Source organism: Pinus tabuliformis, chromosome X (genome assembly GCF_031772625.1).
Source record: "Pinus tabuliformis cultivar Carrire ecotype Pingquan chromosome X, CPIR1, whole genome shotgun sequence".
In the NCBI taxonomy this organism is placed as follows: Eukaryota; Viridiplantae; Streptophyta; class Pinopsida; order Pinales; family Pinaceae; genus Pinus; species Pinus tabuliformis.
The window spans coordinates 32,201,246-32,223,903 of record NC_142308.1 but is presented as its reverse complement, the minus strand read 5'-3'; positions in this window follow the sequence as shown (position 1 = coordinate 32,223,903).

The following is a 22,658-nucleotide window of genomic DNA, read 5'->3' as shown; positions in this document are numbered from 1 at the left end:
TAGTTAATACTATTGATGTATGATCTCTTAATTGTGGAATGGTCTCTTGATGATGATAATGAACTCTCAATCTCCAATGCTCATGAATACGATGAATGAATGATATAATGCCTTACTTGTATGGACAATTTATGATTCATTTTCTATTTTTATTGTGCCATTGTATATATGTGTCACTAGCATTTCATGTTATATGGTTAATTGAGCAAGCTTTATCTTTCATTTTTCAAGTATAATTTTGTTGCATGAATAAGCATAGTTGTCTAATTAAAATCATTCAAAATTTGTTAATAATTCATGGTTTGTTTGACTATTCACACACTTATCCCTGGCCTTTTACTTTGAGAGTGAGTAGTGTCAAATCACTAGTCTTCTCTAAGGAACTTCCCTTCATTACTCAACCAAATCCATCTTAACTCTGCATCTATCAAGTGCTAAGGGGGATCAATTATCTCGAGGTGAAAACCTATTCTTTGAGGGAAACATTTGAGGAAAGTTTTGCACCTCGAGAGATTTGATCCCTCTCGACACTTGATAGATCCGAAGTTAAGTTAGATCTAGGCTGGTTTTAGTCTTGTGTGGCCAAAAAAAATCTAACGAATATATGATTAAGTTTATCAATAATATGTAAGTTTATCTTATATTAATATAATCATTTTAAATATGCTAAATATGTCTTAGATTAATCTTGTCATTTAAAGTTTAAATTTTCTTAGTTACCTCAGTTTGTTGAGATGATAAATATTGTTAATAATTTTAATGACGAAAAATGATGAAATACAAATTTTGAATGTAAAGTGACAATTTAATAGTGTTGAATGATAGAAAATGTGAATAATAAGAATATAATCAATTACAAATAGTCTTCATTGTGATTAATCTCAAATGATTTTCTTCTACTATTCTTATTATCACCCTTGTTACTTTTGTCATCTTGTTATATTGATTATATGAAAAGGACAGGTTAAATCGTAAACGAGTTAAATCTTTAGCTTGAACTATTGTAGTAAACATCCTAACTTGTCTCTCTTTCTCTCCAATATTAATAGGTTGAATTACTAACACAAAATTCAATGTACATTGTTAATAATTTTGTGTGCTTACGCCGAAATCAATGCACAATGTTAATCCAATCACTTTAAAATTAATGTACCATCATACATCCAATTAATCAAATCAGAAATCAACATCTACACTGGAATCAATGCATCTAATGCAAGAAATCAAATAAGATTAGAAAGCAACATTTACACTGAAATAAATGCATCTAATGCAAGTGATCAAATAGGATTAGAAATCAACATTTACATTCAAATCAATGCATCGAGTGCAAGTAAGCAAATAGGATTATAAACCAACATCTACACCGAAACCAATGCATCTAGTGAAAGAAATCAAATAGGGTTAGAAATAGCCATCTACATTGAAATAAATGCATTTAGTGCAAGAAATCAAATATGATTAAAAATCATCTACATTAAAATCAATGCATCTAGTGCAAGCAATTAGAATTATAGGATTAGAAATCAACATCTACACTAAAATTAATGCATTTAGTGAAAGAAACTAAATAGGATTGTAAATCATATACATTGAAATTAATGCATCTAGTGCAAGCAATAAAATATCATTAGAAATCAACATCTATACTAAAATAAATCCATCTAGTAAAAGCAATCAAATAGGATTACAAATCACCATCTACCTTGAAATCAAGGCGTCTAGTGCAAGAAATCTTCTTCCCTCTCTACCCCCTCCATATATATCTATATCTCCCTCCATATCTCCTTCTTTTTCCCTCTATCTTACCCCCCAAACACACATTCTCCCACACTCCATATCTATAAACCTCTATGTCACTCCCTCCCTCTCTCCATCTCTCTCTTATTCCATCTCTTCACTTTCCATCTATATATCTATCTCCCTTTGTATCTCCATATCACCCACAAAACATACACTCTCTTTCTCCAATCTATCTATCTATCCCTCCCTCTCTCCCTCTCTCTCTCTCTTCCCCTTCTCTTCCTCTCCCTCACTTATATCTCTCTTCCCTCCTGATTTCCTCTCTCCCTCTCTCTCCATCTTCCTTACCACTCCATCTCTATCTCTCCACCTTTCTCTCTCTATTTATTTCTTCTTACCTCCCTCTCTCTCTCTCTCTCTCTCTCTCTCTCTCTCTCTCTCTATATATATATATATATATATATATATCTATCTATCCCTCCCTTTGTCCTCTCTCCTTCTCTCCCCCATTATCTCCATCTCTCCTTATTTGTCTCTTTATCTCACCCCCAAACATACACACTCTCTCTCCATCTCTCCCTTGTCACTCCCTCTCTCTTTCCACATCTCACTCTCTATGTATTTATTCTCCCCCCTCTCTCTCCCCCTCTGACTCCATCTCCCTATCCCTCCCTCTCCCTCCTCTCTCCCTCCCTCTCTCCTCCTCTCTCTCAAGTCCGCTCGCTCTTACTTCCTCTCTCCCCCTTTCTCTCCTACCTCCCTTTCTCTTCCCCCATCACTCACTCACTCACTCTCTCTCTCTCTCTCTCTCTCTCTCTCTCTCTATTTTCCCTCCAATCATGTCTCTTCCCCCACCACACACTCTCTCTTTCTCTCTCCAATTATGTTACTATATCCCTCTCTCTCTCATTCTATCTCATTCTCTCCCCCTTCTCTCTATCTCTCCTTCTTTGTCTCTTTATCTCACCCCTAAACACACATGCTCTCTATCCATATCTCCCTTGTCACTCCCTCTCTCTCTCCACTTCTCACTCTCTATGCCTTTCTTCTTCCCTCCCTCTCTCCCCCTCAGACCAACTCAATCTCTCTATCCCTCCCTCTCTCCTCCTCTCTCTCATCTTTCCTCTCTCTCCCTTTCTTTCCTGCCTCCCTCTCTCTCTCTCTCTCTCTCCCCCTCCATCTTTGTGTCTCCCTCTCTCTATCTTTGCCTCCTTTACCTCTCGCACTCCTCTCCCACTCTCTCTCTTAATTCATCCTCTCCATATCCTACCCTTCTCTACCTCTCTCACTCCTCTCCCTCTCTCTCCTCATTCCTCCTCTCCCCTCTCCTTTAGTTTATCTCCATCTCTCCCTTGTCGCTCACCCTATCTCTCCACCTCTATCACTCTATGTCTTTGTGCTTCCCTCCCATATATATCTAGAGTTAATATATATCATGATATATTAATATATATTATAATATAACAAATTTAATATTGCATTAACCCAAATTTATTAACTTTAATAATATTAATATTACAATATATTAATATGAATATTAGATTTAGTAATAATAATAATCTTTTAATATTAATATTAGGATTAATAATGTTATTTTTGCATGGTATTAATAATAATTTGGCCCATAGGCTTCACCTAAATAAAACCTCTTTTTTGAATGTTAGTAAGTATAAATAGATTTGTGGAGTAAATATAAAAGGAGGTTTTATTTATTTACCATACCTCTGGTTTATTTATATTTTTATTTATTTATCATATATCTTTTATTTACCATGGTATTTGGCCCATAAGCTTGGTATATAATTAGATGTTGATTTTTAATCCTATTTGATATATTCTTATTTATTTACCATACATCTTTATACCTCTTTTATATTTATTTATTTACCATACCTCTTTTATAAATATGGTATTTGGCCCATGGTATTAATAATTATTTGTCCCATGGTATTTGGCCCATAGGCTTCACTTAAATAAAACCTCTTTTTTGTTAAATAAAAAGAGGTTTATGGATTAAATATAAAAACATGTTTTATTTATTTACCATGCCTCTAGTTTATTTATGTTTTTATTTATTTACTATACATCTGGAGTAAACATGAAAAATGTTTTATTTATTTACCATAACTCTTTTTAGAGTGTTCGTAAACCTCTTTATATTTTACATTAATATTTTGTTTATATATAATAATAATTAGATTGATAGATTGATAGAGCCAACATTAGATTAAAAATGTTAAATGTTAAACATTACACATTTACATTTACATTCACATTTACGTTTACATGTTTACGTGTTTACATGAGATCTACCCCCATAGTGCAATCAATGACCTAGCTTAGCTCGATCTTTAAGGATTCCCCTTAGACAAGGATATCCTTCTTGTAGTCTAAAGAGTGAGAGAAGGCCACCAAGGTGACATTGGGTGGCTTGCTTGAGAGTTTCCTTTTAGGCATTCTAGGTGGGGTCAAGACTGTTTTTTTTATGAGAGTGTTTGAGTGGAGATACAATTTAGAAAATGCTTACAAGAAAATTAGTTTCCTTTATTTCCATCACCTAAACTACTTCAAATAAAATCACGTGCTTTTAATAACATCTTATTTTGATAATAATTAATTCAATAAAATTTAAAAAATAAGATGATTATTATTATTGTTATTTTTTTGTATATGAGAGAATAGACAAATATAGCTAGTTTGTACTTAAGGATCAATTCTATCCACTACCACAATCACCTCCAAGTGTACCCACATTGCCTCACACCTGGCACACTGAGGTAATCAAAGTTTAAACCAATAACATCATAAGAAATGCCTTAACAACCCATTCTATCATCAACTAATCTACACCATGGGAAAAATTAAAACTAACTTTTAATATTAAACAATATAGCCACTTTATTTTATTTGAAAATCAATTTTAATATCTGATTTGAAGAAACTCCGTAAAATAAAATTTAATGTGAAAAATGTTAAGCAAAATAAAGTTGGGGTAAATTATAAAAATAAAATAAGAAAAGTGAAATATAAAATTAATAATTAATAATTAAATTATCGTACTCTTAATTTACCAAGTGCCAGAGGGTTAAAATTTCTTTATATACAAACCTTTTTTAAAGTGAAAATAGATTTGATCCTCTCTGCCCTTGGTAAATCCAAAATTAAGATAAATCTAGGCTATTTTTATATCAATTTATATAATTGAAAGTAAAAAATTATTATTTGAATGAAAGGTTACTTTCAAAGATATTTGTAATTTATTCAATTTTAAAATAAAATAACTATTTTATCTTTAATTTGAAATTACAAATAACTTTGAAAAATACATATAAATAACAAAAAAATAATTTTATATTAATTAAAATAAAACAAATTTCAATTAATTGAAAGTTAAATAATATTATTAGAATGAAAAGTTGCTTTCTATTTTCAAAGAGAGTAAAGAGATTTGTACTTATTTGATTTAAACTTTGAATTACAAATAACTTAATAATTTAAAGTGTAGAGACAATAAAGTTCGGGTTTTGGGGGATTTCGTGGTAAACCCTAGGGTTATAGATCGTTCTTCCTTGATAATGGGCAATGTAAAGGAATTGTTTTACAACTAGGCATTATTTCAGCCAAGGTAGCACCTATGCAGATCTCTCGGAGGGTAAAAATGATCCAGATCTTTGTGGTTGAGCTAGATTTTCAGTGGGTCTGCCTATTTGGTGTATAGAAAGCCCTACATCTCAACCATCCTAGTGATTTCAAATTCTATCAGCGACAACTAGTTGGAATGTAGGGGAAGAGAGATGCAGTGAGCTACTGAAACCTGGAGGAAAGCGAGTAGGCTTTTAGATTAGAAGGTCCTTGTAATGGAGACCAAGTGGATGGTGGATGCTTCAGCCGCAATTGGTTAAATGCCTGGCAGTTCGAACTATTGCCGATGAGATCAATGGATGTGAAGGTTTCATGGAGGCAAGTCCATCTTTGACAAAGCCTTTTGATTTGAAGCTCAACTACTCTCACATTGTTTTTGAGCTAAATCAAATATTCAACTTGTAGAATGATTGATCCAACCCTTACGCACTATGGCAAAGGTAAACTATCTTGCTTCTTGGCCGATCCACATATTGTGTTTGATCCAATGAGTAATTCTTGTCAAATTTCTTACTTCTTGGCCGATCTAGATATTGTGTTCTATCTGGTGAGTAACTCTTAACAAAGTGTGAAAATCATTTCGTAATTAATTTTAGATTTTTCCTGAGTATTTCCATATTATTTATTATTTTGTTTTTTTTTATTAGATTAGGTTTTCGTCTATGTTTTTAGGATGGCAATGGATGGTTCCAAATTTAGATTTTACATTTTTTAATTATCTAAAGATTTTTCTTGAACTTCTCTCCATTATTTATTTTTCTTGGGAGATTTGATCTTCCATCTATGGCTTGAGGATGACTGTGACTAATTAAAAAATTCAACCCAAAAAAACCATTATCTACTTATCCTTTTTCTCTTAAATGTGGTACTTTATCTTTTTTGATTAAAAAACTATTATCCTTTTTCTCTTAAATGTGTTATTTTTTGGTTGAATTCAATTGTAGATATCAGCAGATATGGATGCTAATATAACTTTAGCAGCCATGGCCAAACACGCAGGAAAGGGTGGCCTAAAGGTTTATCACGTTGCCTCTTTGGCGGTAAATCCCATAACAATTTGAGAATTTTTAAAAATAATATTTGAACATTTTAAATGTAATTCATACATTGATCCCAAAGGAAATTGAGTAAAATTGCTGAAGCAATTGACCTGCGTTAATACTATGGAGAATTATGGGTAGGCTCTGGACACAGCTGTTAGTTCACCAAACAACGTATGTAATGATACTCCGTGTTTCTTACTAGAAATTTGATGAACATAAGTGAAATTTGAAAAGTTAAAAATTTACTCATGTAAATTTTACTTTGCATATAATCTCTGTTGAAGGAGTGGATTTTTTACTTAATCTAAATAACTATCGATTCACTATAATTATATAAAAAAAAATACATAAAATGAATCATTGCAAATTGATAGTGATATTGCATATAGCGGGGTTATCAAGATCATTTATAAAATATATGTTACAACAATTGAAGCACCTGGCGAAGGTATCCCAACTATATGCATTCTACGAAGGAAGGTGAATTATGTGCAATGGAGATGAAATACAAATTTATTGGTGTTGTATTGTTTTAAACATTTTGATTACTAATCACGCAGTATACATTAATAAAATTTTTAAAATATTGGTGCAGATTCAATATCTCCAATTCTGAAAATTTGTTTCAAGAGCTCTCTGGAGATGAATGGGATAGTTTCAGATTTGATGTTAAGAATATCGAGTGGAAAATTTACATCCGAAATATTCATATTCCGAGACTTAGTGAATATGTCTTAAAAGGGTGAATATGTATCAGTGGATCACAATGCTTGCAATGGTAATGAAGACATCAATTTTCGCTTCACTGGATTCATTATTTCTGGGAGAGTGTTGGGGGTTGTTGAAGCAGAAAGTTGTCCAAAGATAAATGGAAGTCCTGCCAATGTGAATTTTGAAATCATTTCCACCGGAAATGACCTCATTAATGTTGTGTTTACATCCCAAGGAGGCAGTTACACGTATAGGCTGGTTGCTTCCCATCATGAATACATAAATTCTGTTAATCCTCCAATAGTATACAAATATCACGTCATATCAAATCCCACTACAATTTTTGTCAAAAAGGAAAGTTCGTGATATTTTTCTCACTCTTTGCCTTCATTTGATACATAGAACAAGTTTGGAGAAAGCATCCTTTGCCTAAAGTTCGGTGACCAAATATTTGTCAAGCAGGCACGTGATAATTTCAATCACGTATAGCAGCCTAATGTTTTCAACCTAAAATATTACAGTATGAAGACATTAGGAAATAAAATGTAGAACGTGTTGACATGCGCTTCTGTTTGTTTGTGCATCATGAAAGGGGATTGGAGAAACCATCGAAACTAAAGTCCTTGCCACTAAATATTCCCAACATTGACTCTGCCCACGCAAATATTTCATAGTTATTCCTTAAAGATGAGTGTCCAGATGACATAGTATCTCTCCAGCAAATAGTATCCCTATAGAAAACGTGAAGAAGTGGAAAGAGCAGGCTTTGTGAGCCAATTGTTAAACAGAGGAAGAAGATACAACGTCATACCTAATGTCGATCCTAGCCAGGATGGCGCTACGCGTGAGGGACAATGATTGAGGTTTATAGAGTATATTTTCTATAATATTATCTTTCAAATACATGATTCTCATGTTCTCTTAACAATTGTGCAAAGAGTCTCTCTAGAGATGGAGTTGGGCTTTGGAAATCTGGTAGTAGATGACATCTTTTCTGTCCCTGGTTATGAAATGGATGGCTTGGTTTCTTCTTAGGGTAACCTTGTTTTAGGTGTTCATGTATACCTTTATTCAGATGATGTCCATGAGGTGAAGTGCCCTCAGGGTTTTGGAGTAGCTCCTTGGCCAAATGAAGCACTTTGTCATGCAATATCTGATGCAAATGGGAAATTTGCTTTTAATTTTATTCCATGTGGAAAATACAGGTTGTTTCCATTATAAAAGGGTGAGAATGCAATATTTTATGTTTCACCTCCATCTATAGAGGTTCTCGTTGAGCAGAGTCATGTTAATATATCTCAACCATTTCGGGTCATAGGTTTCTCAGTTGGAGGATGTGTCGTGATTTCTGAAGGTGTCGGTGTTGAAGGTGTTAAGATATTAGTTGATGGATGATAAAGAGCTACAACAAATGTCTAGGGATATTATAAACTTGATCAAGTAACATCAACACGCTACATAATCAAGGCTGAGAAGGATCACTTCGATTTTAGTAGTTTGGAGAATTTCATGGTTTTGCCAAACATGGCTTCAATCCCAGGGATAGAAGAAACACATTATAATATTTTTGGTTTCCTAAAATTAGAGACAGATGGCTATTCTGGCAAGCATCAGGTTGGCTTGACACATAGGCCAAAGAATGTTAAGCCGCAAGTAAAGAGGATTGATGATATGGGAAACTTGTGCTTTGAGGTTCAACTAGGTGAATATCAAATATTCCCACTGACCACAACAACAGAATGTGATTCTGGTCTTAAACTTTCACCATCACATATTGATGTGACAGTACTTGGACCAATGCTTGGCATTGAATTTATAAAGGCCCTTGTTGATATCCATGGATCGGTGATATGAAAGGAAGGATGTGACTCCTCAGTTTCTATATCACTTACTTCTCTAGTTGTTGAAGTCTGGGTTTGGAGAAGTTGAACTCTTTAAGTTTAACAAATGAGAGAAATGCCTTCATGAGAAAGCCTTACCTGGTCCATGGTGTCTTGAGGTAAAACATGGAACTTCTTCTGATTTGTTAGACTTGGATGATGATTGGTGTTGGGAGAGAAAGGTTATTGATGTCAATGTTGGTGTTTATGATCATTCAGAGATAATGTTTATCCAAAAAGGATATTGGTTGCGTATTATGTCTACTCATTAGGTGGCTTCTTACACCATACATCCAAACAAAGAACCCATGAATTTGTTGATTGAGAAAGGATGGTAGCAAATCTGCTTAGAAGCTCTTGGTGTGCACATGCTCCATTTCTTGAACTCGTACATTTTATTTGGAATGTCCCCATTAGAATTCAATGTATTGAACCATAAGCCTATATATTTGACTCGTTATGTGGCTGGAAACAATGTTCCATTATTCTTTTTTATCATCTCCTATTTATGAGTTAGCATGCTTATATTGTACTAGTTCATTACAGATATGTCATGTAGAGATCAAGTTAAGTGGGTTTTACATTTGATTTCCATTGTAGTCAACAACTGAATATATATGTTTTTTGTTAGGTTGGATGATGGGATGATGCACTTTGATTTCCACTAGTGCTCTCTTTTTCATATACTATCGCAAGTGCAAAAATACAAACTCACTTTTCTTTTTACATGGATAAGAAAATGATGACAACTTTGTATTTTGTAGTGACAAGGATAGCTATGTATTGGAGCTAGACCTTGATCCCTCAATTCATCCTTTCCTTACCCAACACGACAATCTCCTATTGGTAATGGAGTTCAATTTCTGAACCAACATTTGTCTTCAATACTATTTCATGATAAAGAAAGCACGCAACAATTGTTGGATTTCCTTCAAACACACAAATACCAAATCCATGTCATTTTTCTTTCCTTGGTTAATATATTGAATCATTGTGTTTGATAGTTAATTCATCATTATTATATGCCAATAAATCTCTATCAAATAGCAAAGAAGGATGGCCCGACTGTTTTAGAGATATATAATATGATTTAATTAAAATTTCACAGGGTGATTTCGATTCTCATCTTTCTATTTCATGTCTTTAGAGAAAACTATATATTCAAATACCAACTCAAATCAAACCAAACTGAAATAGAGAATCCTTGTTATGAAGATGTTTCTCTCTCCATACCTTGTAATGACATTATTTTTTTGAATTATACTTGAATTTCATTGATAATAACTTGGATTTATATATTTCTTTTAGCACCAAATTTCCATCATGGTAAACATATGAATATGTCCCATTAAATATGACCTAAAGATGCTTCAAAGAATATCACCTTTAGTCTGAGCACGTGGCAGAGTAATTTATGAGATGTGAAGTTTTATTAGAGGTACCATTTGTTTGTTTGTTTTGGTTAGAAAATGGTTTGCTCTTGATTTTATGTGACTTTCAATTTATTATATCTAGCATGTTGAGAAATGGTAAACAATAATTGTGACATTTATCTTGTAGAAATTGATGTGGAATGAAAGGATATAGAGTTTAACCAAGCTACAATCCTCTTTGGTAAAGGTAGAGGGACATCTTAAAAAGTTACCTAAGAATACACCATATACATAGTTTGAACATAAGTAATATATGGCCTTTTTTTGCAGATATGTTCTATTTTCTATCCAAGATATCACAACAAGACAAATATTAATATTGCAGAAATTGTTAGAAGACCTCATTGAAGTCAATTTTTGTAATGTCCTACTTGATTGATACATTCTCATGACAGGAAGGCTTTAAATACAAATTAATATGTTCCCAAAACAAATTGTATTCAAAGTTTATACATATAAAAGATAAAAACAAATGTCAATGCCTTCATTTGATTGTTAGTTGATTCTGGTGGGCGCAAGTTACATGAAATATGATTGGAAAAATGATGGGGAGACAATATATAGATCACGTCTTGGATATGATTCATTTGTTGTTGAAGATCCTTCAAGCACTTCAGTTATCGACTTTGGAAATGTTTCTAGTAAGTATTCCTATGGTTTTTAATGTTGTGATTCTTTCACCTCATGGTTATTTTGGGCAAGAAAATGTTTTAGGAATGCCTGATAAGATATCGATGAATAGGTTAATTGCAATGTCCATTCCATGATATCCTCTCTTTATTGTTTGATTATATTTTGAACGTTTATTTTGATTTTGCTTTGTATTTTAACTATGAAATTGAAAATACTTGGTATTATGTCCATTTAAACAACAACCAAAGCTTGAAGATGAAATTAGTATTACATGATATTGATTGAAATCCTTTTAATTGTTTTGTGTTGAAAGATTTTCATGACTATTAGAAAAGTTTACTTTCATGTTGTTATTTGAGCACATGTTGTTTATATATTTGACCAAGTTCATGCATTAGAGAACAAACTGTTGTTGCGAATAAAATGACAAGGATTAGACATCACACCTCAGATTATTTGTTTTCACAAGTTATTTACAACTTGAGCTTTTTACCATGTAACTTAGTTGGCATGATTGTGCCTAAGCTTTCCCTGAAGGTTGAATACTAAGTTACTAAGGTGTTATTTTCTATGGTGACATTTATTTGTTTATACAAGTCATCTAGCAACATAGTGGCCACTATCGCTCAAATGCAGAAAACTTGTTTAACATAGTTACAGATGAAACGGGAACTATTACCTCAAAATGGGTAATCGAGCCCAAAAACCCCAGAAAAACATGAAAAAACAACCCAAAAATGAAAATTGTTTATTCCAGAATGATTTTTTTTTTTTGTTAGGGTAAATTTTCAACATGTTTTTTAAATGGAAGTAAAAACTTTTTTTTTTTTGAAAAATGGATTAAAAAACACCCTTAAAAAAATTATTTATTCTGGAATAACAAAAAAGAAAATCAGGTTACAATTTTGACATTTTTTAGCAATGGAGTTAGAGAGAAAATATCTTGACTATGAAAAAATGTAAAATTCCAATGATTCTTAGACATGATGTTAAAGATAAAATATCATGTATGATAATTCCAACTATTTCCATCCATGTTGTTAAAGATAAAATATCTTGACTCTAAAACACCTTGAAATTGTAATTGTTTTCAACCATAGCATTAAAGATAAAATATCATGACTTAGAAAAACATTAAAATCTTGACAATTTTTCAACCATGCAATTAAAACCAAAGATTATGACTACAAAAAAATCTCAAGTTTTCAAAATATTTCAAGCATGACATTATGGAAAAATTTTATGACTAAAAAAACTTTAAAAATGAACACCTGAATGAAAGAGTTATTATACCAAGAGTTTTTTTTTTTTTTTTTTTTTTTTTTTTTAATGTTAAATGTATAACAATTTTAAAATCTTAGCCTAAGACAACTTGAGTCATTGCAAAAAAAAAAATTAAAAATCAACTATCAAATTGACATGCAGTGTAGGTGAGCTCAACCCATTGTAATGAAAACTTAAAGACCAACCATGAAATTAACACATTGTGGGGCAGATTCGATTCATTATAACGAAAAATTTAAAATCAACTATCAAATTCCACATAATGGGATCGAGTTGCTAGACAAGCATCGGCATGGACCCTATATATAAGAAAGATACATGGACCCTATATATATATATATATAAAAGAAAGATACATATGAAAACAAAATCTCAAATATTGAAAAAAATAAAAAATATTAACAAGTAATAAAACATAAAACTCATGACAAAAAATCAAATATAAAAAATATATAGAAATGCAAAAATTCAAATATTAAAAAAAATACAAAAAACACAAAAATACAAAAGAAAACAAATATTCAAATATTGAAAAAAAATAAAAAATAAAAATAATAACAAGTAGGAAAACATAATAAAAACATGACAAAAAAAATCAAATATAAAACATATATATTAATGGCAAAAAAACTATAAAATGTAAAAAAAAAAATTAACCATACCATGTAAAAAAAAAAAAATACAACATTAAAAAAATAAAAATTAAAAACTTAAAAAAAAAAACAAAAAAACAAAAAACAAAAAAAAAAACAAAAAACTTATAAAAATGTATAAAAGAACACAAAACATAAAACATGGAAAAAATAAAAACATGTTAGTAAAAAATAAAAAATAAAAAAAAAAAATAATTTAAAAGTTGAATAAAAAGTTAACGAGAAAAACAAAAAATAAAAAAATAAATAAAAATGAAATATTTTATAAAAATACATATAATTTAAAGAAAAACAAATTGAACTAAAAAAAAAAAAAATCTAAAAACATTTTTTTAAGAATAAGAATAATAATAATAATTAACAAAAATTAAAATTAAAAGATAATAATTTAAAATTAGAAAAAGAATTAATAAAAAAAAATATAAATAAATAAATAAATTTAAATTAAGTAATTTAAATAAATGAAAATAAAAATAAAAGATAAAATAAAATAAAAATTTAAGAAATTTGTTTTTGTTGTTGTTGTTGTTGTTTGTTTGTAAAAAAAAAAAAAAAAAAAAAAATTAAATAAATAAATTAAATTACTAAAAAAAACAATTAAATAAATAAATTTTTAAAAATTAAAATAAAATTAAAAATTAAAAAAAAAAAAAAAGTAAAATGAAAAAATAAAAAAACATTAGTTTAAAAAAAATAAAATTAAACAATTAAAAATTAAAATTAATAGAAACAATCACCCGACCCCTCACCTCTCCCCTACCCCGATCACTCACCTCTCCCCTCCCCCCTCGACCGTCCCTCTCCCCCGTCGCCCCCCACTCACTCTCCTCTCCCCTCCCTGCTCGGCTCTCCCTCACCACCCTCCCTCTCCCCTCCCCACCCTCGGCCCTGCCCCCTGACGCATCCCCCCTCCCCACCCTCAGCCCTACCCCCCGAACCGTCCCCCATCCCCTTCCCCCTCAGCCCTACCCGTCCCTCCTGCCACCTGACCCCTCCCCTCCCCTCCCGAGCCCTAGCTAGCGACCAAGAGGACACTGGCTGGGGGCTCGATCGGGGAGGGGTGGGTGGTGAATGGGTGTCGAGGGAGGGGAGAGGGGGGTGAGAGATGTGGGGGGAGGGGAAAGGGGAGGAGAGAAGTCGGGTGGCGGGAGGGCGGGGGAGGGTCGAGAGGGGGGTGAGGGAGGACGGGTCAGGGGGTACGACCGAGGGTGGAGAGTGGGGATGGAGAGGGGAGGGAGAGGGGAGGAGAGGTGAGGGGGGTGAGGGAGGGCAGAAGGGAGATATGAGCATTTGGGTGATTGTTTATTTTATTTTATTTTATTTTTTAATTCTTTTATTTAAAAAAAAATTACTTTTTGTTTTTGAATTTTTTTTGTAATATGTTTTGAAATTTATTTTATTTTTTTCTCTTTTTAATTTTTTTTTTTTGAATTTTTTTGAATTTTTTTTTGAAGTTTTGTTTTTGTTTTTTGTTTTTTTGTTTTGTTTTGTTTTTGTTTTTGTTTTGTTTTGTTTTTTTGTTTTTGTTTTTATTTATTTATTTATTGATTTATTTATTTATTTATTTATTTTTTTAATTTATAAAAAAATAATTCTTAAAATTTTATATTATTTTATCTTTTATTTTTAATTTTGTTTATCTCAATTATTTAATTTAAATATTTTTTAGTTTTTAGTTTTAATTAATTCTTTTTTTAATTTTAATTTTTTTCTTATTTTTTATTTATTTAATTTTTTTGTAGATATTTTAATTTGTTGTCGTCTTCTTCTTCTTCTTTTAAATTAATGAGGTTTTTCTTTTTTATTTGTGTTTTTAACTTAAAAAAATGTTTTAAGCTTGTTTTGTAGTTCAATTTTGTTTTTCTTTAATATATATATATATATATATATATATATATATATATATATATATATATATATATTATTTTTTATATTTTTTAATTTATTTTTTTGCTTTTTTTGGTTAATTTTTTATTCAATTTTTTTACTTTTACGGGTTAATTTTGGTTTTTTTCTTTTACATTTTTATAGTTTTTTTCTTTTCTTTTGTTTTTTACTTTTTTTATATATTTTTTTGTGTTTGATATTTTTTGTCATTTTTTTTTTTGTTATGTTTTTTAATTTTATTTTTATGTTTTATTACTAAGGTGTTTTTATTATTTTTTTTTGTCATGTTTTATGTTTTTCTTTACATTTTTATAGGTTTTTTCTTTTTTTTTTTTATATCTTTTTTTTTGTATTTGATTTTTTTTTGTCATGTTTTATTTATTTATATTTTTATGTTTTATTACTAACATGAAAATCACCAACATTTAAAAAAAATTATCCACACTTAATTCATTAGAAAATTTAAAGTGTAAAAGCTAAGCCCTTTAAACAAAAAGGGTTGATGCTCATCAGTACTTTTCAAAATCAAGATGAAAATCACTAACAAAAAAAAATGTTCACACTTGATACATAAACAAATTTAAAGTGTCCTAAATCTGATATGGTTTCTGAACAGTCTCATCAACCATTGGTTGATAATGTGGTTGAGCCAATGCAATCTTTGGTTGATTACACTCCTCGTTTGGGGGGTGAAGTGCCTAACAACAGAGTTTATTTAATTTCTAGTATAGAGTCTTCTGGTATAGGAGGCATTCTAGTTTCTTCGAATGTTCCCCCTCCAAGTTCTAAGAGTATCTCCTTTGATTGGGATAGTCTTGTTGAGCTTCGTCTTCCTTTAGCTGCACCTTTCCAAATAAAGGTTAGAGTTAATTCCACAAACGTCTATCGATGTATGGTGGATGAAGGATCCTCTGCAAGTATTATATCCTCCTTGACTTGGAAAGCTTTGGGTTCTCCAAAGTTGTTGACAACTAATAGAAGACCTGGTGAATCTATGGGTGTTCTTCCTCAATTTCCAATTACTTTAGTTAGGAAGACTATTTTTATCGATATGATGGTGGTTGATTGCCCTTTAGACTTTAATATGCTACTTGGGCATGATTATGTCTATGCTATGAATGCTGTGGTGTCTTCACTCTCTCGAGTGATGTGCTTTCCTCATAATAGGAATATTGTCACTATTGATCAGATTGCATCGGATAATCACCATCCTAATTTGAATTTATTGCAGAATACCCCTTCGTTTGTTCCAAGTGTTCAAGTAGACTCTACCCTGCCATAGGTGAACTATGTGGCATTGAATCCTCAATGTTCGATTGCTTTTGAGAAGGATCTGTTGAGATATTATTTTCCTTCTTGGGAATTGGTCCTAGCAGTTGATCAAATGATTTCTCCTATGGGGACATGGGAACCCTTAATCCCCTCTTTGGATCCTTTTAGTTCTCATGATTTCTTGGAGTTTGTTTTGCCTTCACAGGAGGAACTTTTTGAATCCATGAGTTTTGACTGCCAAAAGAGTCATTGGCATGAGTGTGCAAGGAGTTTATCCTAAAGAACTATTATGCATAATCTGCAAGGCTGCATGGTTCCCTATACCATATTGTACATATAAGAACTTGGAAGATTTCTCCTTTGGACATTTTTATGGTTGATCTGTTCTGACAGGTATTGGTTCTCAAAACTGGCATATAGGTTAGGTTTTTCACCTGCATTGTGCATTTATCAGTTTCCTTTCCCATTTTGGCCTTAGGATCGACCCCACCAAGATATGATGTAGAACCTTCTCATTGCTTAGAAGTGTCATAACTTGTGTGGTAGAGCCTACCTTATCATGGGCACCCTAGATAGTACCTTGTTGTCACTTGGCACCCATGCTGAACTCTTGTTCTTAGGCTCAGGAGTCCTCTTTAGTCCCGCCATGACTTTGCGATGAAGCTTCATTCCTCTACTTTTTCACTATTCTTTTGGTTTTATACCCTAGAGGCTCATTTGAGTTGAGTTGTACTATTGCAATGCATGTTGACCATTTGTACCATTTGTACCATTTGGCCTTGAGCCGGCTTCACTTGGACTCGTGTTTAAGCCACTTTTCAACCATGTCTTCTGAAAAATCAACCTTATAGTCACTTAGCCTTTGCAACTTGACGTACCCTTTTACCCGTGGAAAGAACATTCCTTTGAGTGTCATTGACCAATTTCGCCACCTTGCATTGAGCATAGGAATGTTCCCCTCCTAGGAACTAGAGCATCTGCTTTTTCGACACTCGTTCTTTCCACTGTACTATAGAATTCTTTTATTCTTTTACAGGCTTCACAGAAATTAAAAATACAAAAAAAAAATTATATATCCCAAAAAAGAGTGGGAACGAGACATTATTTCCGTGATTGATGGCAACTAGAGTCAATTGTGTCGCCCTTGAACAAAGCACTCAAAAAGTAAGTCTTTCCTCCATTGGGATGGGCTTTAGTTTGACTTAGGAGAGCCTTAACCTTTTTATTGAGTCAATACTCCTCCGATTGGTTATCTCTTCCAATCATATAGAGGGTTTTCTTATGCCTCCTACATGACAAACTTATACAAAGTTATCATATGCTTCCATGTAGTCACAGTTGAGTCGTGCTTTTGTCCAAGGGAGGTAGACCTGAGTCAGCCTCTCTACGGTGTCTCTTGACCTATTTTTCAATCGACTATCCTTAATTGTCAGCATCATGTTCATTATCACATCATATATATTGGTCCTTTGCTTGTGTTGGTTTGATAAGGTCTCCATTGACTTCTTGCTGGCGGGTCTTTCTCTTATTGACTACGACAAATTGCTTTAAGGGCAGATCTAGAGCCGCACCCTGGCCCTATTTTCATTATTGATAGGTTACCTTGTGCTCAGCATCGATCACTATCATGGGTCTTTGACTGAGTGGTTTCCCTTGTGTTCGACATCAGCTTTCATTATGACACATTGGGATTTGTGCAGTGCCTTGGTTTCCATTTGATCCTATTGGTGGATTCCTCGCCTATGTGTCAACTTTGATTATTGGTTGGTTCAGAGGGTTTATATCATGTGCTATTTACATATTGTGTATGCCGGAAACATGCTTTGGTTGGGTTACTACATCTTTGTTCGTCCGATTCCTTCCACATTATTGGCCTACGGGTTACACTCGTGCTAGATTGATGAAGGATGCCTTGATGCCTTCCTTCTAGCAAATATTTTCCAATCGACTTGAGCTCATTTCTCTGGGAAGAGATCTAGAGTCCATTTGGCAGTACCTTAGGGTTTGCAATCATCAGTGGTAGATTCCTTTGCTATCAATAGTGGGAAAACATCATTGTCTCCTGATTGATAGATTCTTCCAAGTGTTCGAATACAACTCATTTATTGGCACTTGTTATATTGTACTGGGTAACATGACTCTCGTCATCATTATCGGTGAGTAGCCTTGTGTTTATTAACGATATACATCAATGATCGGTAATAAAATGATTTCTCACATATTCGACTTCAGATCATTTATTCCCATTATGTAGAAATGTACCACGACAGTCGATGAAGACCTCGGGTTTGCATCTGCATGTCTTGGTTCACTTGTCAGTTGCTCTTGTTTCTACTAGTTGACACCATCCACCTTATATGCTGCAGTTCCTTACAACAACATCTTATATGTTGGCACCCGAGTTGTGGTGTAGTACCATTTATTCCACCATGTTGACTTGGTACTATTTGGATCAGTTTCTTGACTTTAGTGATTAGCTTCATATTTCAACATCATTGATCAGCTCTTTATATGTGATATTCAGACATGTACTCTCTTGATTATGATCAGATGATCCATTATGTATTTTCAGTTCCTTTATACTTGTATGCATATTGGATCCGCTTTTGTACTTGACATGTGGACATGCTTTACTATTTATGAGCATGGATATGCCCGCCTTAGACAACATTTTCTTTCTGATCTCTTTCGCTGGCTTGGTAGGATGAATTCTGGTGAACTCCTCCTCAGTCTCGACATGATTCCTTTTATACACTTAATACATTTCAGTCATCATGTACCCCTTCTGACCTCAAATATTAGGGGGCATCTGTTATAGCACCATTACCACTCTTGGTAGATCTGATGCTTTGATTATGGCCTAGGGCAACCCTTCCTTCCAAACTTGGTCCAAAATCTAAAAAAAAGAGTGTTTTATACCCTATACGCTAATTTTCCCTGTTATCAAAGCGTGTACATGCAAGTCAGCATATACCCAACCCACGTACATGTGTTAAAACACTTAAAAAAATAACTTTCCTTAATTTCAGACGGAGTTCACGAGTATTCCCGTGGCCCAACTGTTTCCCAACTGAAAAAACTAATTTGGAGAAGTATAAATAAACCTCCATGGGAAAGCCTTAAGGGAGAAGATATGAGATATTGATACTATAGTGAGATTATCCTTGATCGAGTCTGACAAAATCCCTGTGCCTCCTGCACTTCCCAAAGATTAAGGAAACCCTTGTTTCCTTGTTGGAGATATCCTTCATCTTTCTTGAGATATCCTTGTATTGGTGATGGAGGAAGATTGTTGAGGCCGAGATAGGACGGATCCGGAGGACGGTTCCACTTGGAGCCAGAGAAAGACTCAGGCCATATTTCTCCACTTTACTTGTAGCTTACTTCAATAAAGAAATGTTTTTTTGTTCCTGATATTAAATGTGTTTATGCATTGATTTATATTGTAATTTGTTTATGAATCTCATATTAATGTGTAATTGTTCATTCATTTATATGATCTAAAGTTAATATCATGAACATGCTTTATGTTTCTACTGTTGTATATGTTTCATTTGAATAATTTTCAAGTTTCAAAGACATCAGGAGAAGCTGAGGGTTTGCACCCTACGGGATCTACCCAAACGTAGGACCTCCGAGTAAGGACACTCCTATATAGTTGAGTAGAATAAGCATTTAGGTTGTTTTCCTGAGCATTTCTTTTTGTTGTTTGACATCTGCTATGTTGGGGTTTTCAACCCAAGACCCTAGGGTGATCTCACCTGCAACAGCCCACATAAAACCTGATCCCTTAACCAGAACATTTTGCCTAAGCGCTGGCTCTCAAACTAGGAGGGATATTATTATTTACTTGGATGTTGGTTATCGATCTCGCTTTCGAACGGGCTTTGTATCTCAATCTGCTACGAGTGCTTCAATTGGAACTTGAACTAGTTACGTATATGTATCTTTGTACCTCGATCTGCTTGCTTTGCTTCCACTGCTATTGGTCGCACCTCATTAGTTGTTCTTTCATGCTAGGTTTTCTCGGTGTGAGAGGATGGGGAGGAGTCGTAGCCCTAAAGCGAAGACTACCCAACTCCATCCGAATACACAACATCAAATACTCATTGGAATGGGCTACGCTTATTTTTTATTTTTTATTAATTAATAATAATAATAATACTAAAAAATAAATAATTTTAAAATATTAAACTACTGAATAATTAAATAAAAGTTAATAATTTAAATATATAATATTATTGTTACTAAAAATATTAATAATAAATAATGAATATTGTAAACCCTATAATAAACATGGTTGACTATGGTTGATTTTCATATTGAAACACTTTTTCTCACTATGCAATGTTGGACCATGATTTATCATGGATGACCATGGTTGTCACAATGTCACGTTGGACAAAGGGATTGATAAACCCAAGGGATTGCTAGTATAAACCCAAGGGATTAATTCTAAAACCCCATTGTATTATAAACCCAAGGAATAATATTAAATGGAAGAGAATAATATTATAAACCCAAGGTATATAAACCCTAAGATAAATATTATAAACTCAAGGGATTAATATTAAAAACCTAAGGGATTATAAACCCAAGGGAATAATATTCAACCAAAGGGATAAATATTATAAACCCAAGGTATATAAACCCTAAGATAAATATTATAAACCTTAAAATAAACATGGTTGACCATGGTTGATAATGAATGATTTTCATATTGACACAATATTTGTCACAATGCAACGTTGGACAATGGTTGACCATTCTTAACCATTGTTGACTTTCATATTGAGAAAATCTTTGTCACAATGTGACATTGCACCATGGTTGACCATGGATGACCATGGTTGTCACAATGTGACATTGGACCAAGAGACAACCTTTGTCACAATGTGACCATGGTTATTAACCATGGTCACATTGTGACTGACCATGGTTGACCATGATTAATTGTAATGTCGAGACAATCTTTGTCGCAATGCAATGTTGGAATATGGTTGATCATGGTTGATTTTTATATTGAGCCAATCTTTTTCACAATGCGACATTGAACCATGGTTGACAATTGTCAACAATGATTGATTTTCATATTGAGAAAAGCATATTATAAACCCAAGGTATATAAACCCTAAGATAAATATTATAAATCCTAAAATAAACATGGTTGACCACGAATAATTTTCATATTGACACAATCTTTGTCATAATGCAATGTTGGGCAATGGTTGATCAAGATTGATTTTCATATTGAGAAAGCCTTTGGCACAATGTGACCTTGGACAATGGTTGACCATGGTTGATTTTCATATTGAGACAATCTTTGTCACAATGCGACGTTGGACCATGGTTGACCATGGATGACCATGGTTGTCACAATGCGACGTTGTACCAAGAGACAATCTTTGTCACAATGTGACCATAAACCCCTATAATAAACATGGTTGACCATGGTTGAGTTTCATATTGAGACAATCTTTCACACAATGCGACATTGGACCATGGTTGACCATGGATGAGCATGATTGTCACAATGTGATGTTTGATGAAGGGATTGATAAACCCAAGGGATATGAACACTTCGATTGATAAACCCAAGGGATTGATAGTATAAACCCATGGGGTTAATTCTAAAACCAAAAGGTCTTATAAACCAATGGAATAATATTAAACCTAAGGGATTAATATTAAAAATCCAAGGGATTATAAACCCAAGGGATTAATATTAAAAATACAAGGGATTATAAACCCAAGGGAATAATATTAAACCCAAGGGATAAACATTATAAACCCAAGGTATATAAACCCTAAGATAAATATCATAAACCCTAAAATAAACATGGTTAACCATGGTTGACCACAAATGATTTTCATATTGACACAATCTTTGTCACAATACGACGTTGCACTGTGGTTGACCATGATTGATTTTCATATTGACACAATCTTTGTCACAATGTGATGTTGCACTGTGGTTGACCATGATTGATTTTCATATTGAGACAAGCTTTGGCACAATGCGACGTTGGACAATGGTTGGCCATGGTTGACCATGGTTGATTTTCATGTTGAAACAATCTTTGTCATAATGCGACGTTGGACCAAGAGAATAAACCCAAGAGATTAATATTAAAAACCTAAGAGATTATAAACCCAAGGGAATAATATTAAACCCAAGGGAATATTATAAATCATATTATAAACATGGTTGATCATTGTTTACCATGGTTGATCTTCATATTGAGACAATCTTTCTCACAATGCAATGTTGGACCATGGTCGACCATGGATGACCATGGTTGTCACAATGTGACATTTGACCAAGGGATTGATAAACCCAACGGATATGAACGCTTCGATTGATAAACCCAAGGGATTGATAGTATAAACCCAAGGGATTAATTCTAAACCCCAAGGTATTATAAACCCAAGGGAATAATATTAAACCCAAGGGATTAATATTATAAACCCAAGGCA